Below are 16,490 nucleotides of genomic sequence, written 5' to 3'. Positions count from 1 at the left end.
CACACACACCTGTAATATCCCTATCACCTGTACAAAATACACACACACAGACACACACCTGTAATATCTCTATCACTTGTACAAAATACACACACACTCACTCTCATGTAATATTTCTATCTCTTGTATCAAATGCACACACACACACCTGTAACATCTCTATCACTTGTAATAAATACACGCACACACACCTGTAATATCCCGATCACTTCTCCCAAATACACACACACACACACACCTGTCATATCTCTATTACTTGTACCAAATACAAACACACACACGCCTGTAATATCTCTATCACTTGTATCAAGTACACACACACACACACACACACACATGTAACATCTCTATTACTTGTACCAAATGCACTCACACAGACACACCTGTAATATCCCTATCAGTTGTACAAAATATGCGCACACACACACCTGTAATATCCCTGTCACTTGTACCAAATACACACACCTCCAAAATCTCTATGACTTGTAACAAATACACACACACACCTGTAATATCCCTTTCACTTGTACAAAATGCACACACACACACCTGTAATATCCCTATCACTTGTACAAAATACACACACGCACACACACACGCACCTGTAATATCTCTATCGCTTGTAACGAATACACACACACACACATCAGTAACAGCTCTATCACTTGTACCAAATACACACACACACACAACACACCTGTAATATCCCTATCGCTTGTACAAAATACACACACACCTGTATTATCTCTATCAGTTGTACCAAATACACACACACGCAACACACCTGTAATATCTCTATCGCTTGTAACAAATACACACACACACACACATCTGTAACAGCTCTATCACTTGTACCAAATACACACAGGCACACACACCTGTAATATCTCTATCACTTGTACCAAATACACACACACACCCCTTTAATATCTCTATCACTTGTACCAAATACACTCGCACTGTAATATCTTTATCACCCATACCAAATAAACACACACACACACACACACACCTGTAATATCTCTGCCACTTGTACCAAATACCCACACACACCTGTAATATCTCGATCATTTTTACCAAATACACACACACACACCTGTAATATCCCTATCACTTGTACCAAATACACACACAGACACACCTGCAGTATCTCTATCAGTTGTGTCAAAAAGACACACACACACACACACACACATCTGTAATATCTCTATCAGTTGTAATAAATACACACACATACCCCTGTAATATCTCTATCACATGTACAAAATACACACACAGACACACACACACACATCTGTAACATCTCTATCACGTGTATGAAGTACACACGCACACCTGTAATATCACTAGCACTTGTATCAAATACACACGCACACATGCACACACCTCTAAAATCTCTTTGACTTGTAACATATTCACAGACACACCTGTAATGTCCCTATCACTTGTATCAAATGCACACACACACACCTGTAACATCTCTATCACTTCTACCAAATACACACACATACACACACCTCTAAAATCTCAATGACTTGTAACAAATACACACACACACCTGTAATATCCCTATTACGTGTACAAAATACACGCACACACACACACCTGTAATATCCCTATCACTTGTACAAAATACACACACACGCACCTGTAATATCTCTATCAGTTGTACCAAATACGCAGACACACACACCGGTAACATCTCTATCACTTGTAACAAATACATACACACACACACCTGTAATATCCCTATCACCTGTACAAAATACACACACACAGACACACACCTGTAATATCTCTATCACTTGTACAAAATACACACACACTCACTCTCATGTAATATTTCTATCTCTTGTATCAAATGCACACACACACACCTGTAACATCTCTATCACTTGTAATAAATACACGCACACACACCTGTAATATCCCGATCACTTCTCCCAAATACACACACACACACACACCTGTCATATCTCTATTACTTGTACCAAATACAAACACACACACACCTGTAATATCTCTATCACTTGTATCAAGTACACACACACACACACATGTAACATCTCCATTACTTGTACCAAATGCACTCACACAGACACACCTGTAATATCCCTATCAGTTGTACAAAATATGCGCACACACACACCTGTAATATCCCTGTCACTTGTACCAAATACACACACCTCCAAAATCTCTATGACTTGTAACAAATACACACACACACCTGTAATATCCCTTTCACTTGTACAAAATGCACGCACACACACACACACCTGTAATATCCCTATCACTTGTACAAAATACACACACGCACACACACACGCACCTGTAATATCTCTATCGCTTGTAACAAATACACACACGCACACACACACGCACCTGTAATATCTCTATCGCTTGTAACAAATACACACACACACACACACATCAGTAACAGCTCTATCACTTGTACCAACTACACACACACACACAACACACCTGTAATATCCCTATCGCTTGTACCAAATACACACACACCTGTATTATCTCTATCAGTTGTACCAAATACACACACACGCAACACACCTGTAATATCTCTATCACTTGTACCAAATACACTCGCACTGTAATATCTTTATCACCCATACCAAATAAACACACACACACACACACACCTGTAATATCTCTGCCACTTGTACCAAATACCCACACACACCTGTAATATCTCGATCATTTTACCAAATACACACACACACACCTGTAATATCCCTATCACTTGTACCAAACACACACACACCTGTAACATCTCTATCGCTTGCAGCAAATGCACACACACCTGTAACATCTCTTTCACTTGTAACAAACACACACACAGACACACCCCTGTAATCTCTCTATTACTTGTACCAAATACACACACTCACACACACACACACACAGAGGCACACCTGCAACACATCTATCACTTGTGTCAAATACACACACACACACCTGCAATATCTCTATCCGTTGTATCAAATACACACACACACATGTGATATCTCCATCACTTGTACCAAATTCACACACACACCTATAATACACCAATTTAGTTTAGTTTAGAGATACAGCACTGAAACAGGCCCTTCAGCCCACCGAGTCTGTGCCGACCATCAACCACCCATTTATACTAATCCTACACTAATTCCATAATACTACCACATCCCCACCTGTCCCTATATTTCCCTACCACCTACCTATACTAGGGGCAATTTATAATGGCCAATTTACCTATCAACCTGCATGTGGCACCTGGAATATCCCTATAAAGTTTACAAAATACATACACACACCTGAAAAATTCCTATCACTTTTACAAAATACATACACACACCTGTAATATCCCAATCACTTTTACAAAATACATACACACACCTGAAATATTCCTATCACTTGTACAAAATACATACACACACCTGTAATATTCCTATCACTTTTACAAAATACATACACACACCTGTAATATCCCTATCACTTTTACAAAATACATACACACACCTGTAATATCCCTATCACTTTTACAAAATACATACACACACCTGTAATATCCCTATCACTTTTACAAAATACATACACACACCTGTAATATCCCTATCACTTGTACAAAATACATTCACACACCTGTAATATTCCTATCACTTTTACAAAATACATACACACACCTGTAATATCCCTATCACTTTTACAAAATACACACACACACCTGTAATATTCCTATCACTTTTACAAAATACATACACACACCTGTAATATTGCTATCACTTTTACAAAATACATACACACACCTGTAATATTCCTATCACTTTTACAAAATACATACACACACCTGTAATATTCCTATCACTTGTACAAAATACATTCACACACCTGTAATATTCCTATCACTTTTACAAAATACATACACACACCTGTAATTTCCCTATCACTTTTACAAAATACACACACTCACACACACACACACACAGGCACACCTATAACACTTCTATCACTTGTGTCAAATACACACATACACCTGTAATATCTCTCTCACTTGTACAAAATACACACACCTGTTATATCTCTATTACTTGTACCAAATATACACAAACACCTGTAATATCCCGATCATTTTTACCAAATACACACACAGACATACCCTTGTAATCTCTCTATTACTTGTACCAAATACACACACACACACACACACACACACACACACACAGGCACACCTGTAACACATCTATCACTTGTATCAAATACACACACACACATGTGATATCTCCATCACTTGTACCAAATTCACACACACACCTATAATATCCCTATCACTTGTACAAAATACATGCACACACACACACCTGTAACATCTCTATCAATTGTACCAAATGCACACCCAAACATATACCATCACTATCACAGGCACTAAATATAAACCCACGCCTGTACCATCTCTATCACTTGTACCATTTGTGCTCTGCATCTGTGGCATCGCTATCACTTGTACCAAATATACACCCACATCTGTACCATCACTATGGACCTGCATCAAATTTACACCCACATCTGTACCATCACTAAGACCTGCATCAAATTTACACCCACATCTGTACCATCACTAAGACCTGCATCAAATATACACCCACATCTGTACCATCACTATGACCTGCATCAAATATACACACACATCGGTACCATCTCTATCACTCTTCCAACTATAAACCCAAGCCTGTACCATTGCTATCAATTGTGCCAAATATACATCAACACCTGTACCAACTCTATCACTTGTTGCAAATACACACACACACAATTGAATCATCACTACCACTTTAGCAAACATAAACCCACACCTGTACCATTTATATCACTTGTGATGGACAGGTGGGAAATGGGGTGGCTGATTTCCACCGGTCACCTCCCAACTAACCGCAGATAGTGTTTTTGTTAACCTCCTGTTTCAGTACCTGTGCTTTGTTTGCCAACTAAACAGACAGGGACAGGTTTTCTCGTAGGTTTGAAACAGTAGATTAAATATTTATTGTACTATAATCATCTGAAATGATCGCAACAGCACCCATGCACACATTTATTCTCACATGCACACTGAAGAAAAGATAGATAGAAGGTAAAGGTTAAGCGGCGTTAAGAGTTTATGGTGTAAAAGTCTACTGTTTTCAGGAAAAACCTGTGGGAGCTGCTTGGAAGATATGTTTTTAAAGTTGCAGGCCTGTTTGCTGGTTGTCTTGCATTTGCTGGGATGTTGAAATCCTCTTGGCAGTCAACACGTCAGTTTGAAGACGGTGCTGGCATTAAAGGTGTACAAAGGAAACCCGATCGAGCCCAAATGCCGGACCCGGAAGTCCGACTCGACCTGGCATCAACCCGACACATGTCGTCTGGGCCAGGTCGGGTAACATGTCTTTACCCATGTACCGATGTAAAGGGCTGCTACCTGACCCTACCCCGATGGGATCCGACGACATGTGTCGGGTTCGGGCCGGGTCATGTCGAGCTTCCGGCTCCGGCGTTTGGACTGGGGTCGGGTTTCCTTTTCACACCTTTAGCTGGTATTTCTTAGTTCAAAGTTCACAGGTGGAGGAGTTGCTTAAAAGTCACTCTCTTATTTCTCTGCTACAGTTGGTTGCAAACTCATCTCAGTAGGGTTCAACTGTCTTAGCTGCAATTGATCTCTCTCTCTATAACTCAGCCTTGTGCTGGAATTAAAGATGACTTTCGATGTTCTTTCTGTGGCTGGAGATTTTTGGCCAATGTCTTGAAGTCCTGATGTCCTCCTTTGTTCTCCAAAAAAGTTTACCTTATAAGGTAACCTCATTAAGTGTTTGTTTCGCTCATGTGACTTTAGGTTTTCGGTTCCTGAGGAGCTATACAATAGCATCTGATTGCAACCGATTTTGACAATATGAGGTATGTTCACACTTTATTGCAATAATTGTAGCTGGAGATGGGGCATCTGTGAGTGCCTTTGTTTTAGCTCATTGTGGATAGTTCACATCCATGTGTGATGAGCTGTCGATAATTTCAATGTAGACTGGGTTAATGAGTTTTAGTTCTAGCAGACATGAATGTGTCTCTTAATGCAGGGGTGGATATATGTCATGTGACTTTGCCCTCCATTTTATTTAAGGCAATTATACCAGTCTTTTAAATTGTTTTATTTTTATAACTTTCCAGTTTATTTCTGTATTTCCATTGCTGCACTTCCCATGAGCGTGACACCTCCCCCGAAAAGGGAAAAAAATGAAATGTAAGGACTTAATTTTTTGTGGTGTCTTTCTTTCAAAACAACAAGAAACAAAGAAGGAATATGGTCACACCATGACACACATCCATCTCATACATCCTTAGGCTTCAGCTGTGATTCTTGAACAAGTGGCGTCGATAACCACCTTCAAAGATTTGCTAAAATCTGGGGCTGCCAATACTGGATCGTTAGTTAAGATTACCTTCAACTTTTCGAATGCTAGCTGGCACTGCTCTGACCACACCACTTTTTCACTTTTCTTTAGCAGGTCTGTTAAGGGAGCCGCTAAGGCACTAAAGTTGGAAACAAATCTACAGTAGAACCCACACATTCCCAAGAAATGCATGATTTCCCTCTTGGGTTTAGGAATGGGGAAATCTACCAAGGTTTGTACTTTTGCTGCCTTTGACAACACCTGACCTTGGCTTACAAGGTGGTCTAGCTATGTTACTTTGGCTTTGGCGATTTTGCTTTTTGCCAAGTTGGCCACTAGGTGCGCCTTCTGTCGACCTTTCAAGAGTTCCCATATGTTACGGCCAGGTGAGAAAGGTGTCTAGGGGTTCCCTTTTAGCCTTCCTCTGGTCTGATTGTAACAGGGTTTAGTTTTTAAAACACAGTGTGTTTTGAGCTCCCCCTTGGTGAATCTTTGTTCACCACTTTCCAATTATAAGGCAAAGAAATGAGCATAAAAAGTCTTTCTTAGGTTTAAAGAAGAAAAGTTAAATTTAAACTCTAATTCTGTTAACGCCTAGGGATACAAGCTGCGCCCCATGCTAGCGTGCATATGCGACACACACATGCAAGTGGATACAGAAAAGAGCAGAATAAAAAATAGAGAGGTTTGAGGCAATATCAGAATTACTTCTCTGAGAGTCTCATAGCTGAGCTGTATTTTTAAAGCCCTCAGCTACTGGTCAAAAGCCAACTGCTTACTTCTTTCAAACTCCAGATAAGTTTGATTAGCTTATTTTTTGAGGGTTCTAAACCTTTGGCGGTAGGCTTCGGGTACTAATTCATATGCCCGAGGATAGCATTTTTGGTCAGTTCATAGTTTGGTGGTGTAGGTCATGTGACTTTGTCCTTCAGCTTGCCGGAGGGAAGAGTACCAGTCCTTTAAATTTATTTTTTTTATAACTCTGCTATTTATTTTTGTATTTCCATTGCTGCACTTCCCGAGTGTGATACTCTTTTCAAATATACACCCACAACTGTACATTGCTAACATTTGTACTAAATATACAGTGCAACCTGTACTACTGCCATCACTTGTACCAAATATAGACCCACACACGTACGATTTCTATCACTTGTACCAAATATACACCCACGCATGTACCATCACTATCAGTTGTCCCAAATATACGCTGACACCTGTACCATCTCAGTCACTGGTACCATGTATAGACCCTCACCTGTACACTCTCTATCTCTTATACAGTTGTGGGTGTATATTAGATACCATCTCTATCACTTGTACCATAGATGCACCCACACTTACGCCATCTCTACCACTTTTACAAAACATAACCCCACTCCTTTTAATATTTAGAGATACAGCACTGAAACAGGCCCTTCAGCCCACTGAGTCTGTGCTGACCATCAACCACCCATTTATACTAATCCTACATTAATCCCATTACTCTCTCACATCCCCACCTTCTCTCAATTCCCCTACCACCTACCTATACTAGGGGCAATTTATAATGGCCAATTTACCTATCAACCTGCATGTCTTTGGCTGTGGGAGGAAACCAGAGCACCTGGTGAAAACCCACGCGGTCACAGGGAGAACTTGCAAACTCCACACAGGCAGTACCCAGAATCGAACCTGGGTTACTGGAGCTGTGAGGCTAACCACTGCGCCACTGTGCCACCCCCAATGCAAATTTCACCATCTACCATGGTGGGATTTGAACCCATGTCCCCAGAGCATTAGACTAGGCATCTAGAATACTGGTCCACTGACATTACCACAACACCACTGCCTCTCCTGTACCATCTTAATCACTTTCAAGTATACACTGACACCTGTACCATTGCTAACACTTGTACCAAATATCCACGCACACGTGTCTCAAGTCTAGCTCTTACCAAATATACACTCACACCTGTACCATCTCTACCACTCTTTTCAAATATACTGTACATCAATATAATTTGTACTAGGCATACACCAAAACCTGTACCACTTCCATCACTTGTACCAAATATATACCCACACCTGTACTATCTCTATCACTTGTACCAAATATATACCAACACCTGCACCATCTCTATCACTCTTACAAATTATATATCCACACTGGTACCTTTGCTGTCCCTTGTACCCACACCTGTACCATTTTGAACACCTGTACCAAATATATACCCTGCGTACCATCTCTATCACTTGCAACTGATATACACAAGTGATACTAGTGTCCTAGGCCAAGCCATCTTCAGTTGCTTCATCAATGACCATCCCTCCATCATATGGTCAGAAGTGGGGATTTTTGTTGATGACTGCACAATTTTCAGTACCATTCGCAACTCCTCAGATAATGAAGGAGCCTGTGTCCAGTTGTAGCAAGACCTTCACGACATATTTTCCGACCTATCTTTGTGTCATCTGCAAATTTAGCTACCATGCTATTGCTCCCCTCATCTAAGTCATTGATATAAATTGTAAAAAGTTGAGACCCCAGCACAGACCCCTGCGGGACTCCACTCAGCACATCCCGCCAATCAGAAAAGGACCCATTTATGCAAACTCTCTGTTTTCTGCCATCCAACCAATCTTCTATCCATGCTAATATGTTACCCACTACAGCATGAGCTCCTACTTTGCGCAATAACCTTTTATGTGGCACCTTGTCAGATGCCTTCTGGAAATCCAAGTACAGTATGGGCTCCCCTTTATCCACAGTACATGTACTCCTTCAAAGAACTCCAATAAATTGGTTAAACATGATCTCCCTTTCACAAAGTCATGCTGACTATTCCCTGCTGACTATATGCACCCAAATCTGTACCATCTCTATCATTTGTACCAAATATATACCGACACCTGTGCCATCTCTATCACTCTTAAAACCTGTACCATCACTATCACTGTTACCATATATACATGCACACAGCTACCATCTCCATCACTTTCACCAAATAAACACTAACAGCTGTACCATCTCTATTCTTTGTACCAAATATATACACACTCTTGTACCCTCTCTATCACTTGTACCAAATTGATACACACGCCATTTGTAGGTCTATCAATTGTATCCAATATACATCCACACCTGTACCATCCCTATGACTCTTACCAAATTTACATCAACATCTATACCATCTTTATCACTTTACCTAATATTCATGTACAGTAACTCTACATCCCTTGTACCAAATATACACCCAAACCTATATCATCTCTCTCACTCCTACCAAATTTACACCCAGACATGTACCATCTCTATCACTTGTACCATATATACACCCATACTTCTACCATCTCTATTACTTGTAAAAATATACACCCACACTTGTACCATCTCCATTGTTCTCACCAAATATACACGCACACCTGTTCCATCTATCACTGTTACAAACATACAACCACACCTGTACGATCTCTGTCACTTGTACCAAATATACACCCACATAGGGTCCATGTTTATCACTCTCATGAATGATACTCCCACACCTGTAACATCTGTATCACTTGTACCAAATATACACCCACATGTATACCATCTCTATACCATGTACCAAATATTCACCCACATCAGTTCCATGTCTATCACTCTTACCAAATATACACTCACACCTGTACCATCACTATCACTGTTACCATATATAAACCCACATCTCTACTATCTCCATCGCTGTCACCAAATAAACACCTACAGCTGTATCAACTCTATACGTTGTACCAATATAGACACACACACCAGTACTATCCTGATCACTTTTACCAAATATCCATCCACACCTGTACACTCTCCATCACTTGTACCTAATATGTACCGAAACCTATGCCACCTCTATCATTTGTACCAAATTTACAAGTATACCAGTAGCTCTACGTCCCTTGTACCACATATCCACCCACACCTGTACCATCACTATCACTGTTACCATATATACACCCACATCTGTACCATCTTCATTGCTCTCACCAAATATACACTTGCATCTGTACCATCCCTATCACTTATACCTAATAGACACTCCCACTGTGCCATCTCTATCACTCTTAAAAAAATACACTCACACCTGTACAGTCTCTATCACTTGCACCAAATATACACTGACACCTCAACCATCTTTATCACCCCTGCCAAATATGCACCCCAGATATACCATCTTTATCACTTGTACCAAGTATACACCCACAATGGTTCCATGTCTATAACTCTCACTAAAGATACTCTCACACTGGTGTGAGTATCACTTGTACTAAATATACACCTTCATGGTACCATCTCTATCACTTATACCATATATCTACCCATACCTGCACCATCTCTATCACATGGACCTAATATACACTGAAAGCTATTTCACCTCTATCAATTGTACCAAATATACATCCACATCTGTAGCCTCTCTATCACTTGTACCTACTATACAGCAACACCTGTATCACCTCTTTCAGTTTTACCAAGCATACAACCACACCAATATCATCTCTATCACTTGTACTAAATATACATCCAGAGCTGTACCATCTCTATGACTCTTAACAAATATACATCCACAACTGTAACATCTGTATCTCTTATACCAAATATGCACCCACACCTCTACCATCTGAATCACTTGTCCCATATATAAACCCACACCTGTACCATCTCTAGCACTTGTACAAAATATCCACCCACACCTGTACTATCTCTATCTCTTGTACCAAATATACACACACACCTTTACCAACCCTATCACTGTTACCAAATATACATGAACACTTGTACCAAATATAGACGTACACAAGTATCTCTCCATCCATTGTACCAAATATACACGTACACCAGTACCATCTCTATCACTTGTACTAAATATGCGCTCACACTTCTACCATCTCTATTACAATTACCAAATATATACCACATCTGTACCATCTCTATCACTCTATCAAATGTACACCCACATACACACCAGTACTATCACTCTCTTGTACCAAATATGCACTCACGCCTTCACCAACCCTGTCACCCTTACCAAATATACACCTACATTTGTACCATCTCTTTCATTGTACCAAATATACAGGTACACACGTAGCTCTCACATCTGTGCCATCTCTATCACTCTTACCAAATATACACCCACACCTGTACCCTCTTTATCACTTGTACCAAATATACACCCACACATCTAGCATCCCTAATACATGTACCAAATATTCACCCACATTTCTACCATCCTTGTTACAAGTACAAAACATACACCCATACCTGTACCAATTCTATCATTGTACCAAACATAGACCCACAGCTGTGCCATCACTGTCACTCCTACTGAATGTACATCCACACCTGCACCATCACTTGTATCAAATATACACTCACATCTATACCATATCTATCACTTCTACCTAATATACACCCACATGTCTGCCATCTCTATCACCCTTACTAAGTGTACACCCACAGACATACCAGGCTGAATTTTACAGTCCCTCGACGTCGGGGTTTGTGGTGGGGGGGTTCCATAAAATACTTGCAGGAACGGCCCGCCATGACCCCCATGCTGAGAAGCTCCCGCCGCATTTTACCAGCAGCAGCGAGGCCTCGGTGTGGCCTGCCCGCCGCCAAGCGGTGGTCCTTCATTTAAATATTAAAATTAATTTTAAAAACATGCAAATCAACTTACCTTGTCTCGGCAGCCGTCCCATGCCGATATTATGGCTGCCGGCTGCAGCTCGGGCCTTCGGAACTCCGTTCGGAGTTGGGAGGCGGGACACTGGATTGGAAGGGTGCGGAGTGAAATTATCAGGGCGGGAGGTGGCGGGGGGGCGGGCAGGGAAAACATATTTTATTGGCTGTGGGGATGGTGGGAAGGGGCTGAAGGGCAAATGTGACGAGGTTTGGGGGGAAAGTTCGGGATGGGAATGAAGTTAATGTTCATGATAAAGGCCAATTAAAAAAAAGCCTGGCATTGGGGATTGGAAAAGGGCCTCCAAATTTAAATATTTTTTTGAACAAAATCCACAGTAATGTTACTTTAAAAACGCAAATTTTTGCTAAAGGCTGTTAGCTCTTTAAAAATGGCGTCAGCGCCAGACACCGTTGCTGGGGACAGAGTGGCCACCTTCTGTATGGCATTGTTGGCAGCCGCTCCACCCCTCCACTTAAATTAGCCCCCGCACGAAATATCGCGGGGGCCCAGTGATGGCGCTTCTGTGCCTGAAGGCCACCGACTTCAAAGCGCGCCACCGCGATGTGCAGCGCACTAATAAAATTCAGCCCTCCATTTCTATCACTTTTACCAAATACGCACCCACATCTGTGCTATCTCCATCACTCTAACCAAAGATACTCCCATACTTCAGGTATGCGAAAAGGAAAAGATTAGCAAGGACAAATATGGGTCCATTGCAGGTGGAGACAGGAGAATGAGGAAATGGCAGAGAGACTAAACAATTACTTTGTATCTGTCTTCACGGAGGAAGACACAGAAATCCTCCCAGAAATACTAGGGAACCAAGGGACTTGTAAAATTGAGGAACTAAAAGAAATTAGTATTAATAAAGAGGTAGTACTCAAAAAATTAATTGGATTGAAAGTTGATAAATCCCTGGACCAGATGAGCTACATCCCAGAACATTGAAGGAGGTGGCTATAGAGATAATAGATGCATTGGTGGTTATCTTTCAAAATTTTGTTGATTCTGGAAGGGTTCCTGCAGACTGGAAAGTAGCAAATGTAACCCCACTCTTGAAGAAGGGAGTGAGAAAGAAAACAGAGAAGAACAGACCTGTTAGTTTGACATTAGTAATAGGGAAAATGTTAGAATCTGTTACAAAGGATGAGATAACTGGACAGTTGGAAAATAATGATATGATTGAGCAGAGTCAACATGGATTTATGAAAGGGAAATCATGTTTGACAAACCTGTTGGAGTTTTTTGAGGATGTTACTTGCAGCATAGATAAAGGAGAACCAGTGAATGGGGTGTATTTGGATTTTCAGAAGGCTTTTGATAAGGTCCCACACAGGAGGTTAGTGAACAGAATTATAGCACATGGGATTGGGGAAAATATACTGCCATGGATTGAGAATTGGTTAACAGACAGAAAGCAGAGAGTAGGAATAAATGGGTCATTCTCAGGATGGCAGGCTGCAGGCGCAGGTACGTAGGTACAGCAAGCGATTAGGAAGGCAAATGATATGTTCTCCTTCATTGCAAGGGGATTTGAGTACAGGATTAAAGATGTTTTGCTGCAATTGTATAAAGCCTTGGTGAGACTGCAGCTGGACTTTTGTGTACAGTTTGATCTTCTAATCTGAGGAAGGATATATTTGCCATAGAGGGAATGCAACGGAGGTTCACCAGACTAATCCTGGGTTGGCAGGATTGTCTTATGAGGAGAGACTGCAGAAACTGGGCCTGTATTCAATAGAGTTCCGAAGAATGAGAGAGGATCTCATATAAACTTACAAATTTATTACAGGGAGTGACAGGGTAGATGTGGATAGGATGTTTCCTCTCGCTGGTGAGTCTAGAACCAGGGGACACAGTTTTAGAATAAGGGACAGGCCATTTAAGAGTGAGATGAGGAAGAATTTCTTTACTCAGAGGGTGGTGAATCTGTGGAATTCTTTACCCCAGAGGGCTGTGAAAGCTCAATCATTGAGCATGTTCAAGATAGAAATTGATAGATTTCGAGATACTAATGACATCAAGGGATATGGGGATAGTGGGAAAGATGGCGTAGAGGTAGATGATCAGCCATGATCTGTTAGAATGGTGGAGCAGGCTCAATGGGCCAAATGGCCTACTCTTTCTCTTATTTCCTATGATCGTATGATCCTATACCTGTAACATATCTGTCACATTGTGAGCAGTGAATACAGTATACTAAATTGAAAGTAGTACAAGTAAATCACTGCTTCGCCTGAATGGAGTGTTGGGGGCCTTGGATGGTGAGGAGAGAGGAGGTAAAAGGGTAGGTATTACACCGCCTGCGATTGCAAGGGAAGGTGCCATGGGCATGGGACGAGGTGTTGGGTATAATGGAGGAGTGAACCAGCAAGTCGTCGAGAGAACGATCCCTTCGGAATGCTGATAGGGGAGAGGAGGGGAAAATGTGTTTGGTGGTGGCATCATTATTTTTATTTTATCATCTCTTTCACTTATACCAAATATACATCCACACCTGTAGTATCTCAATCAACTGTACCGAATATAGACCCACACCTGCACCATCCCTATCACTCTTACCAAATATATGCCCACAGTGATGCCATCTCTATCTCTTGTGCCAAGTATACACATACACCAGTGCCTCTCTATTACTTGTACCAAATATTCATCAAAACCTGTACTATCTCTATCACTTGGACCAAATGTACACCCATACCTGGATCATCTCTATCACCTTTACCAAATATACACCGACATTTCACCATCCCTATTTACACATACCAAATGTACACCCACACTTCTACCATACCTATTACAGTCACCAAATATACACCAATACCTGTACCATCTGGTTCACTCTTTACACCTGTATCATCTCTATCACTTGTACTGGTGTGGGTGTGTGTTAGGTACCATCTCTATCACTTGTACAAAATATCCACCCACACCTGTACTATCTCTGTCAATTGTACCCAATATATACCCACATCTGTATGAACCCTATCAGTCTTAACAAATTTAAGCCCAGACCCTTACCATCTCTATCACTTGTACCTAATATACCAGTACCTCTTCATCCCTTGTACCAAATATACAACCACACCTGTACAATCTCGTTCACTCTTACCAAATATACACCCACACCTGTACCATCGCTATCATTTATAACAAATATACACCCAGATCTGTCACTTCTACCAAATATACACCTACACATGCACAATCTCTATCACCGTTACCAAATATACGCCCACACATATACTATCCCTATCTTTTGTGCCAAATGGACACCCGCACCGGTACCATGTCAACTCTCTCATCAAAGATACTCCCACACCTGTAACATCTCTATCACTTGTGCTAAGTATATACCCATATGCGTACCATCTGTATCACTTGTACCAAATATACACACAAACCTGTACCATCCTTATCACTTGTATCAAATATACACCCACACGTGTATTATTTCTTTCCCTTGTACCAATTATACAACCTCACCTGTACCTTCGTGATCAGTAGTCCCAAATATACACCCATACCTGTATCATCTCTATTACTTTTAACAAATATACACATAGACCTGTACCATCTGTATGACATGTACCTAATAAACACCTACATCTGTACCATCTACATCAATCTGACATTGTGGTATACACCCACATGTGTACCGTCTCTATCATTGCACCAAATATACCTCCACACCGATAACATGTCTTTCACTGTCAGCAGGGTACTACCACACCTGTAACATATCTGTCACTTGTACCAAATACACACGTGTACCATCTCTATCACTTTTACCAAATATACTCCCAAACATGTACCTTCTCTTTCCCTTTTCCCACATCTCTACCATCTCTATCACTTGCACCTAACATACACTCACACCCATCCCAGTAGTATCTCTACCAATTGTACCAAATATACACCCACACTTCCAGCATCCCTATTACACATACCAAATATACAACCACACTTCTACCATTCCTAATACATGTACCAATTATAAACCAATACCTGTATATCACTTTCACTATGAGCTCCGTGATATCATTAACATGATAAAATACATGATATGAACCCCCAGGCCAATTTAACAAATTACACTACAAGAGTTCACATTTTAAGACTTTTATTATAACAACTAAACTAAAAGAAATCTTGAATTAACTAAAAATGCTTTATAGGTAGCTGATACCCCACATTACAAACACCTGCATTTTCTTTACTCATTCAAACACTTGAAAACCTCACACCACACTTATATATTACATAGTCCTTTTTGATGACAAAATTCTTTGTGGTTAAAAGTCCCAAACTCCTCCCAGTTGCAGTTGTTCTCTCAAACGTTTCAAAAATCAATTATCTCTTCATTTAC

General features: G+C 40.7%; 1 protein-coding gene across 1 annotated transcript in view; it reads left to right on the top strand.

The window, feature by feature from the left end:
* Positions 1-16,490, top strand: part of pappa2 (pappalysin 2) — a 573,700-nt gene that overhangs the window by 32,296 nt on the left and 524,914 nt on the right. The gene's annotated exons all lie outside the window — the stretch shown is intronic.

The sequence above is a fragment of the Heterodontus francisci genome, chromosome 8, assembly GCF_036365525.1.
Source record: "Heterodontus francisci isolate sHetFra1 chromosome 8, sHetFra1.hap1, whole genome shotgun sequence".
NCBI lineage: Eukaryota > Metazoa > Chordata > Chondrichthyes > Heterodontiformes > Heterodontidae > Heterodontus > Heterodontus francisci.
The sequence above is the reverse complement of the archived record's forward strand: the minus strand, read 5'-3'. Positions and strand labels throughout refer to the sequence as shown.